Source organism: Dromaius novaehollandiae, chromosome 4, assembly GCF_036370855.1.
Source record: "Dromaius novaehollandiae isolate bDroNov1 chromosome 4, bDroNov1.hap1, whole genome shotgun sequence".
Taxonomy (NCBI): domain Eukaryota; kingdom Metazoa; phylum Chordata; class Aves; order Casuariiformes; family Dromaiidae; genus Dromaius; species Dromaius novaehollandiae.
In genome coordinates, this window is record NC_088101.1 from 56,446,207 (window position 1) to 56,468,401 (window position 22,195).

The 22,195-nt window shown below is 35.1% G+C and overlaps 1 protein-coding gene and 1 long non-coding RNA gene across 2 annotated transcripts in view; one reads left to right on the top strand and one right to left on the bottom strand.

Annotated features, from left to right (window-relative positions):
* SGCZ (sarcoglycan zeta) overlaps positions 1 to 22,195 on the top strand; it is a 474,057-nt gene that overhangs the window by 119,808 nt on the left and 332,054 nt on the right. The window lies entirely within an intron of this gene.
* LOC135328396 (uncharacterized) lies at positions 1,578 to 21,931 on the bottom strand. Its single transcript, XR_010389228.1, has 3 exons — positions 21,803 to 21,931; positions 14,379 to 14,557; positions 1,578 to 5,723 (listed from the first exon to the last, which is right to left on the bottom strand). It is a non-coding gene; the product is annotated as an uncharacterized LOC135328396 (long non-coding RNA).

Below are 22,195 nucleotides of genomic sequence, written 5' to 3' on the forward strand. Positions count from 1 at the left end.
ATTTTACTTTGTTTAACTGTCAGTGCCTGAGTAGCCGTGATATTCTATTATGACTTGCGTATGTTCTGGCAACCTCATGGCATGTGCTGCTTTTTAGATTTATAGGTAGTGAAGCTGGATTTATCCACTTTGTAGCCTCAGGCCAAAAAAAAAAAAAAAAAAAAAAAAAGGATCAAAATGCTTCTGTAAGAATTTCCTGCACAGCACAGCTTTTCACCTAGTTCCTGTCTCAATAATGATTAATGATCATAACCAATGGCTTTCACATTGTATTTTCTTTAGGATATGTATTCAACCAAGATATTTATAAACAGAAAAGGAACATGGGAAAAACACATTTAAAAAAAAAGGTCATGCAATCCAAACAAGACAAAAGGCAAGAATACAAACATTTTAAAACATTTTAGCAATATCAAAATAAATTGCTGAAAAGGGACACTTGGAAATACTTGCCAGTTAATGATTTCATTTGCAGCCACATGATTTAAAATTAATTTACGCTATTAATCTATCTTGAAAACCTCATAGCAGGTAAAAGTTGACTGAGGAACCAAAATACAAATATGCAGCATGTGAATAAGTTCACTCCTGTATATGTACATACTCCAAGTGAAAAACAGTGAAGGTTTGCTTTTTTTTTTTTTTTTTTTTTTTTTTTTTTTTGAGACAGTACTCAATGCATTTGCTTTTATTGACATGTGGCTTTTCTTCTCTTCACATGCAGAAGCCAAAGCAAACATGAAGTCCGTGTGTGGAATTTTTGCACTTTTGTGCCAGAGATTATAAATATTTTTTTTTTTTTTTTCCCCCAATGTATTCATTTGGTTGTCTTCTGTGTCAAGGTTTCCTTTTTACTGGTATATTGATGCTTGGTTGGGTCTAACAGACTTTTCAATAAAATACTGAATTTGAAAAAAGACTTAGGACATCTCAATAGAGCAAATTTTTTGAAAGTGTTTCAGCAAAGTATTAAGTTCACTCCACAGCTGGACAATAATGATAAGAATCTCAATAAGAAACAATAGCATTTAAAATATTGAAGTATTAAATTAATTTCACTTACTGCAGGTGCTATCCCGCATAGTTACAGGGTTTTCTTTTTCATACTAATTGGATTACAAAAAAAAAGCATGCTGACTCTAGCTTTTCTTTAATCTTCTGGCACTCTGCATGGTTTTGGTTTCTGTTAGGAAGGCTGCAGTCTGAAATTCTCTATAAAATAGAGCGGTCTATCCTAGACATCTTGTATCTATTAAAAATATTCAAGCAGTGAACCTTTTTTCCTCAGCATGGTTTGAAGGGCATTGCTAAGTAAATAGAAATTTCTAAATTTATCTAATTTTATGTTGAACTGAAGCCATAGGTCACAAAGATGAAAACATGCCATATTTACTGAAATCAGAGCCTTTTCTTTTGCGTCACTTTAGTTAATTTAAGCATAGAGAAATGTACTTAATGATTTTATGGACACAGTTACTCACTTGGGTTGTCTTTTTCTAGATTCAGAGCAGCATGCTTTCTAATGGTGTTAAATATCTGCTAATTCTAATAATGTCAACAAGCTGCAGATATTTTACACTGCTGGCAACCAGGCCATAATTGTTTAGTGAAAATATATAAGAAGCCTGTTTAAAGCAAAGATAGCATGAAGCAGTATTGTTTATTAGATGCCACCCCAAAGGACAGTGTATTAGGAAGCTACCCCAGACAAAGGCCATGTTTTGATGAGTTTTATTCATCTATCATAATTCTACTAGCTTCAGGGAAAGCACTACAGGAATTACTTTGGTATCCACATTTTGCAGAAGATGTAAGAAAAAATCCATGAGAAAAATACATTCTACGGCCATGAAGTTAGAAACAGGTAGCTTAAGAATACACACAGCTGGCTTCTTGCCAAGCAAATCTTTGCGATGAGCCTTCCTACTGCATGTCAGTGTTTAGCAGATCGAGTGCAATTCTTCACCATTTTTGTCTGAATTGCCCTTTCTGCTCTGAAAAGTCACTTCGAAAAATGGTACATCCTAGTCAATCAGTGTTTCTGTCCATGGCATGTGTTCTGAGTTGCATCCCTGGGCATTCCAGGCAATAATAAGCTTTTGCTCCTTTTCAGTCCACTTTGCTGCATTTATTTTTTAAACCTAAGAAGGGGAAGTAGGTTCCTCTGTACAATAAAGTATAGTTCTCTAAATTTCTCCGAAACAAACTGAAGGGAGTTAAGCCACAAAATTGTCACTGTGGACAAAGCAAAGACCCTCAGATCTCAGCTGCAAATCCTCTCTGGCTTGCAATTACGACAATGCCTTTTCTTCTTGGATATCACAATGAATGTGAAAAGCTGATGATCCCTTTTAAAATACTAAAAATTATTTTTACAGTACTGCTTACTGTTAGAATTTTTAATTTAAAAAGTTTACTAAAACACTGCTGTTAAGCTTTCACTATAAGCTTGCTATCGTGGTGCTATTATATATTTCAGATATGAGGTTTCAACATAGCAATTTCATATGTGTATTTATAGATGTACACTCAACACTCGAAAATAAGCCTGAAAGGAACTTCAAAATATTCTCTAGCTGAATATCTGAATATCTGATCAAGTCAGGATCAGTTTTATCTTTTCTAAAAGATATCTATCCTTTCTTTAAAAAGCCTGCTATGGTAAAGATTCCACAGCCAATGTAATCTATCTCCTTTCTTCATTGTTCTTTCCTTTAGAAAGATTTCTCTAATGTCTATCCTGAACATCAGCTCAAGTATGATCCATTTCTTTCGTCATCTAACACAAATGTGGACAAGAGTTTGATTTTCTTCCTTCTTGCACCTTTCTCTGTATTTGAAGACACTTGTGAGGCCCCTTGTCAGACTTCTTTTAAATTCCAGACTCGTTCAGGTAGGGACAGTCACCATAGTGACTCTGTGCACAGAACAGTCCACTCTTGACTGCGATTCCAATAATCCTTAATAATATACATAATCCCTAATAATGTACACATCGATCCACTATTTGTTTCAGTATCCTATTATAGTGTTCCTAATGCCCTACTGGGTAGCATCTAAGTTAAATATATTAGTTCTGCTGTCAGTTTAAAGAGCTGTAGAATGAAAAGTGAAGATAAGACTCCTACTTTCTGTCCTAAATGTCAACTTCTTATTTTATTCTGTGTATTTATTGAACCAAAAAGTTTGCACAGAAGTTCTTAGCTAGTTGCAACCCGGCAGCAAGATGCTGCGATGCCTTTCTTACACAGCTCAAGTCTCAAATTGTTACCTGGAGACACATTTCAAAAATCCTCTGTGGCCCTGCCTTAAGACTGTGCAAATAAATCTCCAAGTTCCTGGCATAAATCCATCTGATGGGAATGTTATCGCAAAGAACCATATCACAGGAGAGCCTGTGTTGATGTTTCTGCAGTACTTGTAGCTTTCCATCAAGCACAAGCCCCTTAGTCTCTTGAAAGATAAAAATGATATTAACACATGTATTTATGCTGGTCTGAATCTAGTAATACTGATATTCATGAATTTGTCCCAGGAGGGAATTTACCAATTTCACAGAAATATGTTCTTCTTCTTATGGTTGAAATACTTGCCTTTGGCAGAGGAGGGGTTGACGGGAAAGATGAAAAATACTACATTTTTTTCTCTGCTGTTGTATTAATAGGCTTTTCTCTTTTTTTATTTGTAGTTAGTGTTTTGCAAAGCTTGAATACAAATGCAAGGCTCCTTTTTCTTCTTAAATGGGTAGTAACTTTGTATTCTTGGCACTTCTCTGGAAATCCACTTCTGCATGGATTTCCAATTTGATATAATAGTATTCACTTGAAGAGGCCACAGCTCCAGAACAGCAGCTGCATTTCCCGGGTGGTTAACACAAAAATGCTTGTGGCAAGAAGAGCTTGTATTTGGTCAGGTTACTCTGTTTCTTGATAACTATTTATAATTGTATTGGCAATTGCTTTGCAGCTGTTTAGCAAATGTAACCGCCATTTGGTTAATCAACTGAGAGTAAATAGAGAATATTTACCTTTATTCAGAACAGGCAGTGTGTGCTTTTCCTAAATATGTCTGCTTTCCTTATCGACTGTTCTCCAGAGAAGTGGGCTACATGTGTGTTTGCAGGGAAATGAGGTGGCAGCCTCCTGAGGCTGTGGCTGCCCTACTTGCTTCAGCCGCCTCCTGAAGGTTTTTGCTGTGCTCTCTCCTATGCCACGAGTGTTTTAGCACTGGGATTGCTTCTCTCTTCCAACTGGGGCTGGGAGGAGGGCAAGCTGCCGCCCTGGGGCCGCTCCGCTTGCATGGGAATAAAAGCGAATGCCCTTCTGGTCTCCGTCTCACTGGGTGGTTTCCAGAGGGGCATTGCTACAGGCAGTATGTGCCTCAAGCTTTTCTAAACGAAACTTGAGTAGAGGCTTCTTGGAGAAAAGGTCACTCCCCTGTTTAGGAGCTATGATATTTCTTTCATTCTCATGCAACAAATTTCCCTTTTTACTGGAACGAATTATGTGTTCTCATTGCAAAGGAAAATGAAAGAAATGCCAGGGCTGTCATCCGAGGTAGAATTCAATTCCTACCTTTTCTATCATGTAAATATGAAGCAGGACTATTATCTCATTGATGGAGGCTGTACTTACTCAACAAAAAGCAATATGGTTCAAGTGAAATTGCTAATAGTTTAATACAAGATTTCCAGTAGCGAAAATATCCTTTTTGGAAAATAAGACTTACTAAAAGATGAGTCTCATCTTTACAGAGAAGTACAGTTACTATTATTGCATGTTGAAATAAATTCCTTGGCATCCTCTTTCCTGAGAGTATTTCTAAGCCCTATTGTTCAAACTGTTGTCTAGCAGATACAGCTCTTCCTTGCAGACTACTTCCTGAAAATCTAATGTAAATATAACTCTTGCCCTAACACTAAGACTTTCTAAAGAGAAGTTTTAGGTAGTTAAATAAACATATTTCTTTTTCTCGTTTTAGCATCTTTACCTTTCTACTTCATATCATGATTTTTTGTACTTGCCTCACTCCTAACAGCTACAAACCTTAAAAGATCCACTATATTTATCTACATACTGTCTAGCAGATAAAAAAAAAAAAGCTTTATTGAGGAGTAATTATCCATTCCATACTTATCCATATTTGTCAGGCATTATAGGCAAATTTCCAAAAATTTTAGTAAAAATTAGCTATAAATAATTTTGGATAAATTTGTGAATGTTATCACCATTTTTTTCTTCTCTCAGGAAAAGAGGTATGCTCTGTATTAATAAATTGGCTATTTTCCCATATTTTTTTTCTGTTTTGCTACAATCAGTGCACTTCAGCCAGCAGGATGATTCTCTTCTGAACTCAAAAGGTAGTTTGTTCTGTTTAATCCACTATTGTGGATTAATTCCACTGTGAATATGACTCAATCTGAGTACAACTTAATATTTTTCCCATGAGTTAGGATTATATATATGTTTTTCAGGTAAGTATATAGTTTTTGTATTAATTTAGAATTAATCTGCTGCTTTATATCTAGTTGTTAGTATGTTTATTCCCAACTAATCGTAAGCGCAGTGCAAGGGAAAAAAAAAACCCTTGAAAAGTACTGCATGAGTGATATTGCAATATTAATATCTCCAATAAAATCACATTTTACTCTGAATTAAATTCTGCTTTCCATTTGTGTGGGACTCGCACTTTTCCATTTTGAAGTGACATCATCTTTATCCCTCCTGTAGGAAGAAACGGAAAATAACTAGATAAGTTTGCAGAAGTTATTAACAGGAAGATAAAAAGAATGGCTTAGTTCAAAAATGAAGTATTTCATTTGCAACTGGAGAGGCGTGCTTGGTTGTAGTTTCGGTGGGCAGTGCAAAAAATGACCTCCCTCACAAGATAAACTCCCAATGCATTCCTTCTTTTCTGGCATTGCTTAAAAGCAAGTTTGGGAATTTAAGGCACAAGTGTTGCTGTGAAATCAATGGTGAATTTCTAAGGAATATAAAACCAAGTGTTTTGTCGGTAGTGAAAGGCCACGATAGTTTCGGACACGCTGCAGATGTGTTCCCTGTGACCTGAAGCAAAGGCTCCCAGAGAGCGCACTTGTTGCCCGTTTCTTTCTGCAACTGTCACTAAAGGGACATGGATTTGCTCTTTTGCAGTACAATGAAAAATGAAAATCTGATTCTTCCTTTGAGGCTATATCATTGATGGTCAATTATCTTTTCAAGAATAGGAATTAATTTTCAAAAAATGAATGTGTATACTTAAAAAGTGTATGCTTCAAAAGCTGTCTAAGGAAAGTGGTAAGAGAGAAATTAATTTCATTGTAGGTGGCCAATGGTTTAATAAATAAACTCCTGCAGTTACTTTCCCTTTGAAAGAGAAATACACCTGGGCTTTTTGAGGAGCAGAGGAAGAGGGTTCAAACAAAATCATGTGTGTATGACGAACAGTGTGAATTTCTCACATCTCCTTTTTGTAAGCATGAACGTCTCCTTTCTTCTAGCAACTTTGATTCTATTCGTTCAGGATATGTATGGTACCTCAAAGCAAATCCATTCCTTTTCAAAGTACTTCTCTGATTTTTAAATTTGTTATCTCCTTAACTTCCTTAGTTTCCTCACTGAACCCTGGTTGCAAACATTGATTTTTCTAAAAGATTATGCCTATAAGAAAAAAAAAATTCCTCATTTCTGATAATGCACAGAGGTCAAAGGTTGTCCCAAGCCTGTTATTGCTCACTGTTTATGTGATGGAGCCATGCATGATGTTATAGTTATCTCGAGCAGAGCATCTTGGACATGAACCATTCTTATCACACATTGGAGGGGGGGAAAAAAAATCAAAGATCAGAGTCTGCCCTCCAGCATACCAACACAGCCTGCCTTTATGAACAGGGTGATTTATCATAATTTTTATTTTGTGAAATGCTTTTGCTGAACATGGTAGGAATGAAAACAGACCTCTAGTTGTATATAATGTGACAAAATACATTACTTTAACCATGATAAGTACTTTTTCTTTCTTTAGGAAGAATTATTGTCTAACCTCATAGCTTGTTATGCCAGCAATTCTATTTTTTTTTTTCCCCCTCCAAATCAGTGGTAAAGACAGTATCTACTTTCAAAGACTGCATGCTCAAATTGCAGTTTTTGTTCAAGCTTATTGTATTTGCTAGATCTTGTTGAAATTGCTTTAGGTTGACGAATATCGAAGTCTTTAAATTCATCTTTGACTCACAGAATGTTAAGAATACTCCATGAATTTTCCAGTACAGGACATTTTCTGTTTTTTTGTAACAGTTATGTGTTTTTATTTAGTTATGTTGATTTTCAGGAAGGATAAAAAGAAGAAACCAAGAGAAGTGTGAATTTGTATTGTGGACTTGTGTTATGAAATCCCATTCAATATTTTGAAAATGTAAATGTTCTAACTCCAGGCATTAAACTTTTAATAAGAGCTGGAATTAACACAGAACAATACACTTTTTGTGTCTTAAAATTATAATATACTTTAATTTTCTAATATAATTCATAAACAATTTATGAAATATAAATACTAATGTTAAGGCAAGATTAATTCAAATGCTTTCTACTTCTGACTGCTTTTATGCCAAGTGGGGTTTTGAGAAAATGTTTGGGTAACATTGTGTTTTACCAAATGCTATTTATTTGACAATGACAGTCCAAGACAGCAAAATCTTTGCTTTTTGGTTTGTTAAGAAATTTTTAATTACTGCAAATAGCAAATACTGCTTTCATTCATTAACTAAATGATAACTGAACATGCTACTATCATAAGCCAATTCCCAGCAGGGACCCATGTACAAGTAACCAAGAAAGAGGCACCTTAGAAATTCTACATTGTAGCACTGCATGGGACCAGCTTAAATCTTTACACACTTATTTTACTGTATACTAGGCATTGTTGGAGAGAGTACAGAAAATACTGTGAACTGGTAAGAAAAAATGAAAGAGTTGTAGAGAAATTATTTAGGTGAAAAAAAAGGTGTATTCAGCTGTTTTTGCTGTTTTTCTAAGAGTGTAATGGCAAGCTTCTCTAATCTGCTTTTAATGCATATAATCCATTATGAAGCATGAGCAAGATTACTGATGAAAAGAATGTGCAAGTATCAGATGGCCTAACAATGTGTCTTAAACAACTAGGTATGATGGGGGCTACTCACATGGTCACATGGCTGCTTTTTTTTTTTTTTTTTTTTTTTTTTTTTTTTTTAAAGAAATCTTATATTTGACAAGTTTCAAGGACTGATAGTCAGAATTCTAATCCTGACTGATCAGCTATCAGGTGATCATTCTTATTTTTTTTGATTTTTTTGTTTGCTTTCTTTTAAATGGATCAGCAATGATAGTATGAAGGTAATAATTTCTAGAATATCCACTAGAATCCTTGCTCGGATATTTGTGGGAGAACTGGAAGACCTAGGCTCAAGTCACCTTTCTCTCTGATTCAGATTCCCCCATTTCTCTCTGCACATGATAAAAGTTTACCAAGGGACACACAAGATTATTTATGAAGAATTAGGAGCCACAGAATGTTAGTCACAGGCAAAATCTTTCTTCATCTTTCTTGAGTTCATTGTTTAAATGTGAACAGTGCATGCAAAAAAATGCAGAAAAATAACCATCTCGAACAAAAAATATTGTCAAAATTGGTTAAAAATAAATCAGCAGTATCAGAAGAAATAAATGTGAAAGGAGATGATGATCATGGATGTGTATCAGTGTTTCAATATGCACACTTTGGGGCCTAAGAACATAAACACTGGGTTGTACAGTAAGGAAAAAAAGTTTCACAGATTCTATCTTTAAAGTTGCCATGGCTTTTCTAGGATCTTTTAATTCAGACTCTTCAGTGATTCTCAATACCTTTAGTATAAGAGGATCACACTGCTGCATAAGAATATGAAATAGTAAATTATTCATGCTTAAAAGAAGGTAATGTCTTGCCCTTCATTTCTTAGTGTCATAAAAGTTATGCTACATCAGTTCCATGTCCTTCTGCAACAAAGATGTGCAGTGAGAAAATCCTGCCAATGAATTGCAATGTAGAGTTAGAATTCATATGAATCTCCTAATTTGAAAGAATTAAGTTTGTTTTGCTCTTTCAGTTGTTTGTATAACGCATTTATCCAAAAACAGTCCATAAGTTAAATCTGTCAAGCCTTAAATCTGTTATTAAAGGAGCTTGTCTTTTCTTCTATAAAAGTAACCTGATTTTTTAAAATAATTCAATTTTCTATTCAAAATAATAATCTATTCTATAGAACAAGCACAATATATATTTTTATATGTAAATAATATAGAAGTGTCAAGTATTCGTTGTATGAAGATCTTTCTTTAATAGACTGATTCACAGGTGTTTTCAAAATTTACTTGTCAGTAATTCAGTTCCTGTTATGGCCATACATTGACCCTTACTTAAAAAAAAAAAAAAAAAAAATTATTTTCAAATTACTCTTGTTTGAATAAATCAAAGAAGATTGTTCTGGATCAAGTGAAATGTTTTGCTTCACCTCCAACAAAATGTCTTGTTTAATTTGGGTTTGTGTACTTTTGAGGGTGTTTGTTTTTGGTTTTTACTCCTTACTTAGATGATGGAACTGTGATTTTTAAATGCAAAACTGACTTAGGATAGAATATATTTTCTAATGAAACTTTCAAACTCTTTTATTATCATCTGTAAACAGAAACTATTATTTTGTTTGGTACAAAGCCATATTTTTCAGCAAAGGAATTACCTGAAAATGATACTAGGTTAGTAAAATGTAGAGTTAAAATTTGTGCAACTGACAGCTAATAATTCCTTCACACTTCAGTGGTGAAAAACTGGTCAATTAGCCAATGTCTTTAAGATTAGCTTGTGAGTGCACTTTTTCTATATCAAATTACACCCAGAAGATATCTGGGTATAGCTTGTGCTATCTTCCCAATCTTCCATTTTCAGTGGAATTTGGTGTTCTTCATCTTGTTTTTGCTTTTAAGGGAGATTATTGCAGTACTGATGTGTGATGTTGTTCTAAAGCCATTTATTTACATTAATATTAATATCTTCTCTCATACTGTGCTCAATATGCTATATTGCTGAGCAGAGACTCCAAATTTCTCTCATCAGAACTTGTTTTATCTCTTTCCCTGAATAACACTTTCTTTCAAGAATTTCATTTCTTACTGAATTAATATGATCATAATTTCATTATTGATGCATCCTTTGGAGGAATAAATTCTAATAAGTGGAAGAGAAAGATACAGGGGATAGAAAATGAAGAATATGAAGAAAAGAGGGATGTGGGCTTTGATCTTTCTTCACTTTTGTTTTTGCTAGCTGCTAACACATTTTTTGCCTACAAATTAAGCAAGTTAAGCAAGTTTCCTTCATTAAAATTGTAATAAAAACACAAATTCATACAAGGGCTTGAAAATGGCCAGAGAGACTTTTATAGCATCTTTCTATTTTAAAGCCAAATGTATTCAGCACAATAGCTCCTGGACTTACAGGACTAAATAAATCTTGACACTCAATCAATAAGATATGGCAATGAGGTTACTGCTCTGGGACAATCGCCACTGCTGGGGTGGTGAGAGGTGCATGTGAGCAATTCTGTAGTGGATGAATAAAAAGACATACTATGGAAATCTTTGCTCTTTGCAGCTACAGAGAATGGAGCTGAAAGTTTGAAGCACCAGATTATAAGCTTTAACTGAAGTATGTAATTTTCACGCTAAACAATCTTCCAGTCAAAGCTTAATCATGTTACTGTCCCCTCATTATTACGAAATTGTCTTCCATGGTAATTTAAGTATAGAAATTTGAGGCTTTCTTGTCTCTTCCAACTAAGGTCTTTTTCTTAGCCATGGATTAACTGAGAATGAAACAATTAATATTTATGCCCTTTTCCGAAGACCAAGTTTGTAATGTTAGTTGAGAGTTGGATTTCTGTTGATGCAGTTTGTTGTTTTCTATTTAAGTATTTTTCAGTTTGAAAATTTGACTTTCAAATTCTCACCTCTATTCTTTGTGCTTCCTAGTGTTTTCAATAGGATGTGCTCCTGGGTCAAGACTGCATTTTCTGCTCCTTTGTTTTTCATTCAGCCCTTGATATTTGTAAAATCGCTGCAGCCTTCAAAGAGACAGAAGTGTGAGGGAGAGAGGCTAGTCCAGGGAGCAGGAAAAAGACTCAGAACCCGGTCTCCCTGCTCCCAAAAAGGTGAGCTAACAGCTGTGCTATAATCAGATATCTTCTTTCTTGCTTAAAGAGAGAATAGCTTATCTTTTCCCCCAGACTAGCCTATAGCCATATGATTAGGATTGCTCTACGAAAGGGAAAAGCTAGATCTGAGTTTATTCTGAAGAGCAAGAAGAAGACTTTTCCAATTTCTGAATATTTTAACCAAGTGGCTTAAATGCAGGGCTATCGCTATGATGTCTTCATTCAGCCTCTTTCTTCCAAATTTAGTCAGTTGTGCAGCAATTAAGCTACACGTAGACATTTGGACAATTAATTCATTTTATGATGGGTGCCTAACTAGCTTTTGAGATAGGCGCTTAAGTTTTGGGGAATGAATTTCAGAAGTGCTGCTTGTTATTGGTAAATGGTTGCTGTAGTGTGCTGTGCCTGTAAGGCCTGTGATTAGGGGCTGGTCTTTTGCCGTTCAATGACAGGGAAGTCAAGAGCCTGACTCTGAATGTAGTTCGACTCTGGGAGCTAACTTTTAGGCATTGCAATGATGATTGTCTCAGCAACCAAGTACTTTTTTGAAAAGGCAGTATTTTACTACCAGTCAAATATTTAACATTGAATAATACAGCAGAAACGTAACACTTTAATATTCCAAAACTGAGCATGGTTTAAATTCAGTGTCCAATTCTGTATTCATTATCAGCCTGTATTTGGACAAATTCCTGCTGAGTAAATGGGCATTTCACATTAAAGGTGGTTCTAAATTAGCCCTATATTGCAGTGCAGCAGTAATTGTGATGCTAAAATAGTTCCATCAGAAGAATATTCAAGGTTTTTTCTCTTTTACTGATGCAATTTTTTCTTTGGTGAATATATAAATTAACTCTGAACACTTCATGGTAGAGATGGACTTCTATGTCTCTCCTGCCCAAGTAAAGACATAGTGTGGTATCATGCATTGGACCTTACTCATTTGAAGCATTGCATTATGAGAAATATAGCAAAGGTCTGCATTAAAGATTGAGACTTCTAGGTAACATTTCTTAAAATAGATTTAAAATGTAATTATTAAAGTTCATAATGCAGTCAGAAAGAAATAATTTTAGATGTTAAAGAGGAAAAAATCTGGATAACAAAAAAGGCATAAAAAAGAAAGGGGCGAGCAGAACATTTTAAACCAGAAAGACACATTTTGGTTTTCAGTATTTTTGAACCTGTCTATGCTGCATCTTATTTTGTTTTGATGGAGCCAAAATGTTTTGGGTTATTTGAAGAGCAGTATCAAAAGCTTGCTACCATTTCATGTTATTCTTTATGTAAAACCTGAATGCTTTTCAGTAGTCTTGTTAGTAGATTTTGAGAACTCTTAATATTACTTTAGAAATGTATTTTTTCACAAATGCTATGTTATGTTAATTATCTTCACATTTGATATTTGTCCAGCACATTAAATTGAATAGACATAATAAAAGAAACAGAACTCAAGATAGTGACATAAAACAGCAAAATGTAATTGTGACTTAGATCTGAAATGCTTTCAAAGTAATGTGCTGAGATGTATGTGGAGAGGTGTATTGCTGTTATACTTTTAACCTGATTGCATGCATTTCCTTATTTCTAATTACTACCCCTGAGAAATGGGCCTCCCTATAATATATATATTAGGAACTTTCTGGCTTGGCAGTGATTCTTATAGTCTCTTCATTCGATTATTTAATTTCATATTTGCCATTATATTACTGGTTATATACTGCTTGTCAGAGCCCAAAAGGGAATATATCTGAGAAAAGTTCCAGAGCAGATAACCTCAACGGCCGCCTGTAGGAATGCTACTACAACCTCAGCCATGTGTTTCCTTAGTATTTCTGATAACTTTTCGACACTGAGTAGTTTGTCTGCACTAATAAAAAGACTACAGTTACCAAACATATCTTGAGATTGAGAGGCCAGGAGTTTACTTTCCAGTGAGGGTTTATTTTGATCTGAGCTGTGACTACAAAATGCTTGTACTCCTAGGAGGAAGAGAAAAGTGTCCTGGCAGAAAATAACAGAGGACAAAAACAAAAAAATGAGAACTAACTGTACAGTGATTATTAAGTCTCAGAAGAAGCTGGTCATTTTCTAGCTTGATCAAACCTCAAATCTGATTTTACAATGTAGATTCTCATCAGAAATCAAATCAATTTCTTCAGGATTTTCATACCAAATGTTTAACATACTATATTAGTTGCTCTCTAATGATTTTTATTCTTTTGTTAAAGAAATATGTAAGCTGGTATTTTGTATCTTAGAACAGAAACATGAGATGCTTTGCTATTTTAACCTAATGAATCTGATTTTATCAGAAATATCATATCTTTATGTTTTGATTTAATGATTATGTTATAAGGTATTGGGTGTTGTAATGTAAAAACATGGCTTTAATAAAAATATGTGTATGCGAGACTGTACTTTATTAATTTTTAAGCATACATTGAAATGACTGACAGAGTCATAATATGTGGATTTCTGGTCAGTTAACTTTATTATAGTAGCAGACAATAGGTATGTGATGTGAAACAGAAACTAGTACAGTATCTCTGTCTTTGTTGGCTGCTCTTGGTAACTAAAAAGGCTTTTCTTTATATCCTGAGGCACAGGATTAATTTGAATTATTGGTCTTTGAGCTGGAATGCCTATTTAGGAAAGGAAGCCAGCCCTAGAATTACTTTGAGTTTCTAATTATTTTTCTGCAGTTTTACCTTTCTTATTCAGCACTGGAGCATAGATAATCTTAAAGATCCAGCACTGTCATATTAGAAGCCATTTATGATAGATGATGATGCATTAGACCAGTTCTCTAAAGGGCAAAGTAAACTTTTTTGGTGACTAGAATAGTATTTAATCTTTTGTGCTCTACCTTTTCATGATTGTCTATGCATAGCTGTCAGAATGGAAGAGAATCACCAAGTCACCTGCTCCTCAGATCAGAAGGTGATTGTGGCTTTGAGTAGATATTAAGCAGCCACAGCACTGCCTGGTCAGAAAGAGCAAGTGTACTAGCCTTTTATTTCTTAGAGATCTTGGTTCTCATCAAGCACTGAGGGCTGAAACCCGAAAGAGGATGCTGCCACTTCCCTGTGGACATCACATCACAAACTGCTTTGACACATAACGTGGCGTCTTTCGTCGTAACTGGCAGTACCTGTTTCAGCAAATCCAGGAGCAGAGCATCAAGACAATACAGGTGAGCAATACAGTGCCAATCTCAGTGATGGTGAGCAATTCTTGTCGTTCATCTTAACCTCTTCTTTTCATTTTCGGGAATTTTTATCCATAATCACATTTGCAATTAAAGACGAAGATATGCCTTAGTCAGGAACACTGTAATGTAAAGGAAATTTCTGCCCAAATGTGAAGAAATGCAAGCTTTTGTGCAGTTAATACCAATTCTTTACTTCTGTAATAGAAATTAAAATCATGTGGATGCTTTGGAATACTAAAACAGAGCACAGTGCTTTGGAAAAGCAATACTGTAGCTTCTGTGGAGTAAAAAGAAATACTATGCTCACTTCAGACTGTAATTAGTTCATAAAGGTTATGGTTATTGCAAAGTGACAGTCTTGCATAAACACAGTTTTTCAAGAGTATCTGACAGCAGAAAGATGGGAAGATGAATCAAACATAAGAAATACAAAGTGGCTGAGCTAAGCCATAAGATTTTTGGCTGTGTCATCAGGTACAGACAACAGTGCTCAGAAAAGGAAGCCTTAATTAAATCTCCCACCAAGTTGGAAGGCTGCTCAGTTCATTGAAAGCACATATGTAGCACAAACATTAATTGGCAGAAGAGAAGTAATTGGATTTTCTGAAATTCTTTGAATTATATATAGTGAAGTTTTGGAAATTTCACAAAGTGTTCATTGCCCAGATGAAAATTTTATTCTAGTATAAATTGTAAAATCTGTGGCTTTGTCACACTTGCCCTCCTAACTACTTGCATCCTTGCAGTTAAACCTTTTTCTTTGAAATTCGTATGTTATTTTGATACTTGGGTATTTTTGCCCAAGTAGATATCTTGCCAAGGTATCTCCCCAAAATTAATTCTCCCTGAATGTATAAGTATTTAACTCATTAATGCAGCATAATACAGCTTTATTTCATTCAGTAACACATTTCTATATTACAATATAGTTCATGTTTAATGCTGTGAACAATACTGTACCTTCCTTCCTGTTCCTTTCCAGTGATTAAATAGAAGTGACTTTGAGGGCCTGGCGTGTGTGAGTTTTTTCTCTTCCTCTTTTTCCCCATCCCACATCCTCGCCTGCTTTTACATCTGCTTGAGTGAGCTCCGGAGATCAAGAACTGTGTGGCAATATTCTAGGCTGAAGTGATAGTCTGCTTGGAAAACTTGATTCATTTAGGAAAGCGCCACATCTTGTGAAACAGGGAAGTGTATTATGTGAAATACTTCATAGGCTTTAAAGTATTACAGTGGTTATTCTCTTCCAGGCAATAAAAATGGTCAGCTTGTGTTTGCCATTTATGGAGTTGTTTAAGGAATAATAAAAAAGGAATGGAAAACCTTAAAATAAGGTATCTCATTTCACTTGCTTAACAGACGCTTTGTAAGGAAAGACACAGATCATAAGCTATCCATGTCATAAAATCATAAGATCTATTTTACCACAAAACAAAGGCATTCACCAAATCCTACTTCTGCAATATGAATGTATTGCAATTACTTATCTTGGTGAGTATGTGATGATAAGTCATATGCTTACTGATGTATAGTTTCATGTATAGAACCAAATGACTTAACAGGAGACTCTAAAGATGAGTTTGGACTTTGCAAGGTGCCAAAAATTTTATCAGTATATCAGAAATACCATTAATATGTTCAAATGCTTAACTAATTTACTTAATCTAACTAAATCTGTCCATATTCTGAAGCTTAGACATTCTGGAGGAAACAGAGCTTCCTCTGAAATTGTAGCCTGAAAAATAAGGTGCGGGAGGCTCTGCTGCAGTTTACACGTTGGCCATCCTCCATATGAGCAATCTGGTGTCCAGGGAATGGACATGCTTCAGCCATTCCTTCAGTTAGGACACTAAAAAGGTTTCTGTCATCTGTATTACTGCTGTTTTAAAGAAGTAAGTAGAACTTTGATTCTCTCTAGAGCTTCTTACTCATGTCAGATTTGGATGAAGCTGGACAATGAGTTTAAGATGCTTTTTCTGAGTTAAAAGATGCTTTTTTTTCAAAGCAGATAGAGTAGAGGTAGAGAAAGGACTCAGCATACTGTCTAATGAATATCACTTCGTTCTGAAACCAAGATGAAAAACATCCTTGTTATATTCTAAAGATAAGTAGAAGCGAGCTACTGAAAAAGTGAAGACATCTTTTTTATTGATTCCCCATTAATATTTCTTGGAGGAATTACAGTATATATTTGTAGCAATAACCACGTCAGGGAGAGTTACTTTCAGTTAACTGTAATAAAAGGGCTTCAAATATCTGAATAAAATCAAATGTAGTCCTGTGTATGTACTACTTCTATGTCTGGCCTCCTTGGAGCCATTTTGTCTGTGAACCCATGCTCTTACTCTGATAACAGTGGAAGCTGGCTCTAATGCACCAGTTCCAAACATAATGAGTAGCTGAATTATTAGATATCTTCTTTCTTTCTAGATGAGCATTTTTGGAAGTTATTCATTACCAGATATGTGGTACAAAAACTGCGAAGCTTTTTGTTTAATAGAAAACATTGCAAACTCTTGTCGAAGTGTTGCTCAAAGCACAATGCAAATGAAGAGTTCTGTTGTTTCTACATTCTACTGCACCCATTTTTGCTTGCTAATTAATATTGATCTGTATTTCTGTTTATTTTTGTTACAGTAGTAGTGTATAATTTATACTAGCTTCATGTATGGGATAACAATGTAGAGATAGTGATACAAGTTGGCCTTGCTTTACAGTAGTAAATTCAGTATGCACATTTTTAAGTTAAAAATATTGCTTTGCATGAAGCTACACATGGAAATAAGGGTAAAAGCGGTATATGACAACAAACTGATTTCAAAGTCTGTAAATGGGATAACATGGGTTTAGAAGACACTGACATTTTTAATTTTAAATAATTTTATAATTATTACATGCTATATTTATAATTTCAAGGAATTATGTTAAGAAGTCTTAGAAGTTCCATAACAGTAATTATAATGGGTAGTTTAAGGAAGTATTGCCAAAATGATAAAGTTTTGTTAAAATAATAATCCAAAATTTTGCTTAAGGTGCATGGGGAATCTCCACATAGCTCATGTTGCTATCAAGATGCTTGAAATTTATGTTGTGTATTATATTTGATCAGGTGCGTTTTGTTTAGTCCTTTAGAGTTATGTTTCAAAGCCCCCTTTCACTGATAGTGCAACTAAAATAAACTGATGACCTAGGTGCATCTGCATCAGTGACAAGTACCTTCTCCTTGGTAATATAACCATTTAAAAGAAAATACAGAAATAGGGAAGGTGCAAAAAGATTTTCCAGATATGCCCTTCATTATTCCTATGTACTTTATATGCATCTGGAAAGATGGGAAAGTATGTTGCTTTCATTTAGAAATGAAAGATGAGGCGAAATGTAGGTTCTGAACCATACAAAATTATTCATACTTTCTTTGTAGCTTGCAAATATCAGAACAACTGAGAATTTGGGAACTGCTCATCACAGAATATAACTGGCTTTGATCTTCATCAATATTGCCTCCTTCATTTTTCCATCTATTTTTTTCCCCGTTTTTGTTTTCAGCAACATTGCTGTTTGAGACTTTATATTCTAACAAAGGCCCAGTAGTAGCAACTTCAGGAAGCTGTAAGAGAACTTAACATCAGATTTTTCTGTAGTCTACTTTATTTGTAGAGTAGACTATTTAAAGTGGTGTAATTGGGCAGTGGATGGCAAAAACTAACCTTTGGTCTCATTATAGTGTCAAAAAAGTATTTGTATAGTTTTATTATGAAATGTATTTGCTCTGTCCAAGCCAATCAAGAAAACAACAAATGCTTTCATTTAGACTCAATTCACTAATTTTAGTGTTCAGTTTCAGGTTTGTAACCTAAATATTGTTGAACATCATTTTCCCCTCTGTAAAATGAAGATTACATTGAATCAGTTTATGAGGATAGGTTATGAAAAAACAGTTAATATTTTGAAGCAACCTGATAATGCAGCATCAGAAAACCTCAACAAACTTGTGAAAAAATAATTCAGATATAGCTGGGTTTGTCACTATTTTGTAAATCAGGTAGAAAGCCACACCTCAATCAAGGAGGACGAAACAGTCGGGATTGTACTAAGTTTTGATTTGTTGATATGTGAAAAACATGCATGTGCCTGCACAGGTCAAAAGGAGTTGTACAAGTAACTGCTGCATTTCCTAACTGCTGAGTATTTGTCTTTGCCAATTAATGTCCTTTTGACACAAGTTTTGTGTGAGTCCATTTGTGGAGTTTGAGTGAATTTTTAAAATATTTGAAAAGCAAATAAAATCTTCCGAGAAGTCCCTGGGCACTGAACTGTCAGCCACATGGCTTCTCAGGCATTTTAGAAACCTGCTCCTTTGGGAACAGATTGCACAGCGGCTTTAGTAGGTTGCTATTCAGGTGGGCCAGCCACTAATGGAGTCACATACGTTGATTTTTACAACCATTTTTGAGAGGAAAAAATTATCTACTCTTTCCTAGAGTGTGAAGATGTGCGATCCAGCCCTCACAGAACCCTGCTGCCATATAATGAAAGCCCTGGTCCACCTCCGCCTTTGTCCTGCTTTTGCTTGTCCTGTGCCACTGGCACTGAATACCCTTCCCTGCCTTGGTCTTTTCCACAGCTTGGTCCTGATTTTTCCTTCTTTTCTAGTTTTCCAATTAATTTTCTCTTTTCCCCTTGGCGTCATCCTAGATCTGCATTTTAGTTTTACTCATTATCCCGGGCATACTATCATGCCGCTCTTCCTCCAGTTTGATCTGATAATTGAACCTAGCAGCTAACCTTATCTCTTCTTGACTTAACTACATACGACCCTTCAGTGATACCCTCCATGAGATGATCCATGGTCTATCTAATTTCTCTTCCAAAGTTAAATAGGAACCTGTGATATTTTAAATACATTACAATGTGTATATTGTGATTAAAGGAAATCTCTACTTCAACTGCATTTGGTAAAGCACTTGCATTAAAAGAACTACCTAATGCATGCTTATCTGAGTGAGTGAAACTGGTAGCAATGACACTTTTTTGAGATGGCAATGATGTGGCAATGATACTTTTATTTCTTTGTAATCTTATCCTGAAGAATGTGGGTATGTCTTTGTACTTGTGCAGACCTACCTTGTCTAGCTTAGATTCTGCTGATCTGACACAATGCTAGTGACATGGCGCTCTCTGCATGCCAAGAGCTACCCTGTGCCTTAGCTTTTATAGTCCATGCCAAAATTACTGTTTGCTGCTAGAAGGATCTGAGTAAGCTAGAGCTAGCTTGGATATGTCTGCAGGAAATGCCCAGACTGCACCATTAATTTGCTTTGCTCTTGCTCTTTTCTATTGTTTACAGTAAATAGACTCCTCTTACTTCTCATCTGGAGAGCTGAAACATACATGTTTAATTTCTCCACAAAGAAAGGGAAAGAATAGTTCTGATGCTGATCAGTGCTTTTAAAGGAAAATAATGCTTTGAAACAAATGTTCACCTCATTTATGTTCTCATGCTGCAATTTAAGTAACTCCTTTTTTTCTTTTTTTTTGCAGTGAGTATTCTTACACTTCCAAAAATGTAATATGTTGCATATAAAACATTAGCATTTTTTGTCATTTCTTGTCTGTTATAAACTACTACATTTTTATTTCTGAGCCATACACGTCATTGCTTTTTTACAGCTTCATGCATTGTACAGCTAATATATGTATAGGTCAGGATTTTTTGTCCTTTGGGTTTGTTTTTTTTTTTTTTTTTTTTGGTAATGGATGAGTAGGACTTTCAAATACTTTTGTAGGTCACACATTACTACCAATGCTGAATTCTCTCAGACATAGTATCGTACAGATTTAAGGAGGTCCAGAATGTATTCAGTGACCCTCTGTCACTATATGAAAGCTTGACTTCTGTGCAGGTCGCGGTTCTTCCCAAAAGGACCACAAACTGTCACCTGGTGGTAATATACCCCACCTCTCCAGTGCAGAACACGGGGAAGGGAATGGGCACAAAACTGGTCAAAGCCCAGGGACCTTGGTGACTCCTGGTGGACATATTAGGTGTTTTGTGCATGCATCCTGCTGAATCAACCATGTTTTTTCTGACCTGCTCTATGACAGGCTATATGAAGTGAAGTCTCCAAGCATTTCCACTGGTCTCTTCCTCAAGTGTTCTGATGGTTCATACATTTTGGTATGTCCCTTTTTTAATCTTTAGAATTATAGCAGGGATACATGAACCAACTGAGTTATAATAAGATCCAGATAAAATGAAAGTTTCATATGCGATTTGTATGAGACAAAAATTTCCAAATGCTATTTTCATGAAAATTATTATTTTTCAGCCAACAGGTAAGAAATGCAGGTCTGACACCTTTTTTTATTTTAAAGCAGTTATTCAAAATTTAAATTAAAGACTGCTGGAATGTGTGTTTATTATTATCATTAGTATTTGTTAAGTAGAACAGGGCAATTTGAAGTAAGTGTGTTTATGATATGCAACTCTATTCCTCCTGAACACTGCATCCTGAGGAAATAAAAAAAAATCTTTAAGACAATACTATTTGTTCACTCATTAGGACAATTTTTATTGTCCTCTTATCTTTAATGTCCTCTTATTTTTCTCAAGCCAGCTGTTTTTTAGCCAATATTTCTTCCCATATATTTGCCAGCTATTATTTCATCGTTCAGAGACTAGTATTCTATGAAAATATAAATCTCTGTCAGTTTGTGTGAAGTGAGGGCCTCAATCCAAGATACAGAAGCAGACTTTTGCCTTTATTGAGCACAAATGACAAATTGGAAATAGAGAATATTTCCTATATTCTGAGGCAGGTGAGATGCAGAAAGCAATGTCACTAAGATTCTGATAGATGTGTGCGTCACTGGAGGCTTCATGTTGGTAATCTTTCTAGCTGGTCAAAACAGTAATATTGTAAGTTCGAAGACAGGGCAAACTACATGAAACTTTCTACTACTACTACTACTACTACTATATGAAAAAATAAATAACGAGGAGTGCATCAACTTTCCTGAACACTGGAGCTTGTGTACATCGTACCAGGGATTGTAAGGCATTAGGTAAGCAGATTATGCCTTCAGTTTACCCATGGTCATATAGCCTAAGTGAATTTAGCTGAACTGCACTTAAACACAATTTAAACTTGAGAATGGAATGTAAAGTTTAGGAAGCAAGTATGAGTCAAATAAAGGATCCCTTTCATTCCCTTCCACTCATCTTTTAGGATTGACTATATAGATTTCATGGTACAGGTGTCAAATGTAGCATAAGATGCTTTTGTTAAGCAGTAGAAATATTCATACTACATACTACCGCTGTACTACTCTCCACGGTCATTAGTCCTATAGATGTTACTTACCATCATGTCCATCTGAAGACATTGACTCTGTGAGCTGAAAAGCACCCACAGAGTTTTTTTTTTTCCACCGGCTACTGAGGCATATTATTTGAAATACTGCAACCGTGCTTCAGTTCTCTGCATGCAGGTTCAAGGGAACTGAACAATGATGAAGCTGAATGTTAAAAAAAAAAAAAAAAAAGAAGTTTAGCTTGATTTTATGTTGGCTTGATTCTAGAAAGCTAGGTTCCAAGTTTAAATCTAAACTCTATTGGATAGATTGTTCCTTAGGTTGAAAAATTAACCTCTGCTGCAGCATTGAAGACTATATTTTTCAAACGTAAGGAGTGTGTTTTCCCCTGAAACCAGCAAAAATACATATAGAAAGTGAGAGCTTACCAGTGGTAAATGAAA